A 4,762-nucleotide genomic window follows, 5' to 3' on the forward strand; every position below is an offset into this window, starting at 1 on the left:
TTTGGTGTTTCTATCGACCTTTCCTTTGTTCATTTAAATTTGTTTGTCAAATGGCTGAAATGGGTTCTTTTACGAGGTGAATAATGAAATTTGTTTAAAAAAAATTTCTGTCCTGATTTATTTTTAGTGTAATTGCAATCACATTCACGGTTTGTGTTAAACTTTTATGGTTCTTGATTTTTTTCTAAAATCACAAATTTTTTCCATACTTTAGGAATAAGTAAAATATCCATCCTTATCATGCAGTATACTCTATGCAAGGTAATTTCAGTGGAAATATAATTTGCACAGTAATAAGTACTAAATACAGTATTTTTTGACAGCAACCTTAATAAAAGGACATTAATACATTAATAATGGAGCATTATTACAGCCGTTGGAATGAAAAAAAGCTCATAACAGATCAATTTGTAATAAGCCAGCCTTCGAACATGTTTTGCTCTTTATTCATGTTTTATAAACATTTTTAAATATTCCACTATGCATTAGTGGAATAAATGGATCATTGAAGACTGCTTAAAGATTAAAACTTATACCATTTACACGAGCATTACGTTATGTTGTTGCAGATCTATACATCATTTGAACATTTGCATATTTGAATATTTTTGTTTTACATTATGACCCACTAAAAGCTATTTAGCAGTTCTAGTTTGCAAGCCCCCTAGTATTTTATCCTATTTAAATAAGAGTGTAGCAAATAAAATACTGTACAATTGTTGCTAAACTTGATAAATATACCAAATACTTACTTTTTAAGCAGAGATGCATCTGAATGAATTGTAGAGAAGTGTTGATATTTGACTGATGGGAACCAAAGGTTATTAGATAATGATTGAGAAAACAGAATGGCATGAAATAGAGAGTGTTGATAAGTAGTTCGAAGGATCAGAGAGGCAAAACATTGAGAAATGGATATATTTAAATTGAAAGAATATATGAGAGGGAAAAGTTAACACACTTTAAAAGACTGCAAGAGAACAAGAAACTGATTTATTTACATTTTAAATAACATAATATGTTTTACCAATTTTAATAACTAAACAAAATATTGTAACACATGTTACTGGGAAAAAGTTCGTTATAAGAAAAACATTGTGTACAATTATGGTCAATGTTAAATAAACAGCACCAACTTTTAAATTGTAGTTTACCATACTATAAAACTGTTTACCCTGTAGTCTGAATACCAACGTCAAATCTGGCCAGTTAATTTTAGCCAATACGTGGGAGTGAGAGCCAAAAGTAGTGGAACCAAGCAATGTCAATGTCATTTGGCAGTTTCCTTCGGACTATGTAAAGTTTGGCCGTGGCTTTGGTGTAAAGTGTTCAACGGAATGTTTGGCTCGGCAGCCTGACTGAGGTAATGATAACATGAAAATAATGCTCTGACACTACTTAGCTTTAGCTAGTCATAATGAGAATCAGTTAGGAAATAGTAACGTATACTCATAAAATAGAGATGAGGATTTTAGAACCTTGAAGAATAAAGAAGATATAAAAATACCTACGGTAATCAGAGTGGGACCAACGGATGGATGGTGAATGGTTTTGGAAGATATAAAATAAATATCAAAACTAAGTAGAAGTGGTGTAATGTTTATTTTTAATAAAGCCTCAGTACACTTATACAGTATTGGCACATACCATACATATTTGATGACATTTGAGTTACGTGTATTTGATATAGCTCCAAGTTGGTTGAGCCACAAAATAATAGACTTGAAGACAATTTTCATTGTGATCAATGATGTCTCAATTCAAGAGAAATATTAAATCGCACGCAACACGTTAGTTCAAGATGTGATTACAGTCACAGTTTAAGCTATCACAATTGCAAAGTTAGATTTTATCGACTTTTAAGAGGACCAAGTTTATCTTAGATATAAAGGTCTTCTTGCGTTCATAGTTCATTCGTTTCTTAACTGGAGTCTAATTGGAGAGATTTTTCTTAATTGGAGTCTACACGAGAGCCATCTGAATTTAGGAATCACACACGCTAAACATAATGCGAACGCTGTTTGAACCTTTGAAATCTATTTGTATATGCTGGGGATCGAACTTGTGTACCTCTGGCACAAAGGCAACCACTAGACAACACCTCTTGTGTATAGTTTGGTTTCACTTAACTGGTAGAGCTACGAATCAAATTCCACAAAATTACCAGTAAGAACGTTTCAAAACAAATTACTCGATTTAGAGTCTTCTTTAGAAAAGGGCCACCACTATTTAAACTGTAAAAAACACAGTTTAGGGTGGTTTTTTAGTTTTGTGATTATTTCTGTTCAGTAAAAAAGAAAAACGTGTGAGTAAAGGCCATAAACTAACCCAAACTGTGGTTATTGCACACTTTAAAAAGTGGCTTTCCCTCTTATAAAATACCCGGGTTTTTAATCAGTGCAAGAAGTAATTTTAAATCCACTAACATATATTAAAACAAAATTAAACCAAAATAGGCTTACAGAAGAGCATGACAACATAAAAGCTCAAAACAAATAAAACAAAAATAATTTAAAATCCAAGTTAATAATAAATTAAATTCGGAACAAACACTGTGACAAACTAGGCAAGCAAAACGACATAAAAGCACAACGACCCCATCACAACTCAGTGGACAGAAAACGTATTGCATCGATGTAACTTTAGTTTACTATGGCACAGGTGACGGTAACACCCCAGAAACAAAATAACCGGAATATAAAACAGCTGATTGTCGGAGTAAATGGTTTCCGATGGCAACAAACGGTTATAATACACACCTGGCACCAGCGCGACGTCAACCGTGTACTGTGAGTTGTATTTTTCTTTTATAAAATAAGATTGATTTAAAACTGCTTGGCTGTATGAATTTGAACTATTTACAGTATTTAATTTAAGTAAGCTATGACTTCAAAAGATCCGCAAGAGTGGTACCAAATGTCCCTACCAATAAAAATACATTCCCGAAGTTGGTTATGGTTAGGGATATTCCAAAATTATATTTTATAGATTCCCAGGTCCAGGAATATTACTAATATTCCTAAAAGTCCCTAGGCCTACTAATACAAAAGGAATTTCATGAAGTTAGAGATTTTTCGGAATAATTCATCTTCCTAACAAATAAATAGTGTGGCTTTATTAATATACAACTAACATTTCAATTACAACTAAGTTTCATCATAATTATTGCGTAGGTAGTGGAGTGGTTAAAGAGATTACAATCAAATCTGAAGTTTACCGGTTCGATTCCAAGTTACTTTATGTGGATAACATTTTTGTCATCTGGTTATCATGGCGCTTTCTAAAGGGGTAGTTCCCTGACAAAATGGGAAGATTTCAATGGCGGCAATGAAACAGAAACCTGGGGTTTTTACTACAAGTAGTTTTTTCAGTTTTGCAAAAAAATGTAGAAGAGGATATTTGTAGAAGTTAGCCCAGGTCACATATATACTCCTTGTTTATCGTCTACAGGGAAAATTACATTTTGTTGACTATTATTCGTCTTAGTATATTAAAACCTGACTAGTTGATAATAGAAATTCGTTTTGTAAAATAAAATGATCAATTACTGATGATTGTGCTACGGTATTATGACCGAAAAGTAGAAGCAGAGTTCTACTTAGGAAAAGAAAACATTCGTCGACATCAGAGCACTCTAACGTCACCAACACGTGTTTTACGGTAGATAAGTCAAACGTAAAACCTGATGACCAACTAAATAGCTGAGTGAGATCTCCAAATTGGAGACATCTCTCAATGATTATTATTATTACTATATAGGTGGTTAACTACTCAAAAGGTTAGAAATAAACTAAATATTATCACTGAATTGTGCTATTCACATTACGTATGGCTTCTTCAATATTCTGACGGTTTGATTAATAAAATAGATGCAATAATGGTTGACATGGGACTCAGTTGTAGGGATTCTAAGCGGCGTAGTTTTGGGGCTTACGTAATGTAATTGGTTTACGCCGGACAGCTCAGCTCTTTTGGGGCTATTTTGATATGTTTCACAAGTTAATCATCTACTCAATGTCACAGTTGTTAATGGGTGATAGGTTTTAATTATATCACGAAATGAAAAGTGTTTATTCTTTATTCTGTGATTATACTAAGTGTCCCATAAAAAAATCAAAACCCCACCAGCAACCTATAATTGGGGATGGGTGATGAAATTCAAAATAATGTCGAAAAGTGCGTGACATCACCCTGGTCATGTGTACTGAAGGTTGAATTTACAGCCATGAAAAAAGTAAAAGTGATGGGAATGTAAAGTTCCAGTTAAATTGACGTCTAGCATTTCTTGACATTGCTTTTTGAAAATTCGTCGTATCAAAGTCGGATTTGCGATTAATTTCCTTTTTTATATAATTTACAGTTTAAAACTGTGATTTGTTTTGATTTTCCTCCCTAGTCATTTAACATAGAGAAGACTAGGGGGAAATTGGAATGTTATAACTATTCGGATCTAAGAACCAAGTCAAATCAGATCCTGTAATTGTCGTTCGTTGAGTAAATCTTTATCAACCTACAACAGACATCCTAAACGCACCCAACATTGAAAGGCCTATGAACAATCAGGATAATTATCCGGTTCAAAGGACCAAGATGAATCCGTGGTCAGAGCGACGGACGCTATTGGGATGCAAATGCGAGGTGAGCTCTGTGTATGAAATATTAGATTCATGAAGCCTACAATACAGGGCCACATCACGCGCCCGTCCAGCGGTGAAAGGAGGGTCATCAGCTCCGGACGTTGACGTCGAGTCGTGGTTTCGGA

This window comes from Macrosteles quadrilineatus, unplaced genomic scaffold, assembly GCF_028750875.1.
Source record: "Macrosteles quadrilineatus isolate MER2022 unplaced genomic scaffold, UCM_ALF_1.0 Scaffold_6__1_contigs__length_79288215, whole genome shotgun sequence".
Taxonomy (NCBI): Eukaryota; Metazoa; Arthropoda; class Insecta; order Hemiptera; family Cicadellidae; genus Macrosteles; species Macrosteles quadrilineatus.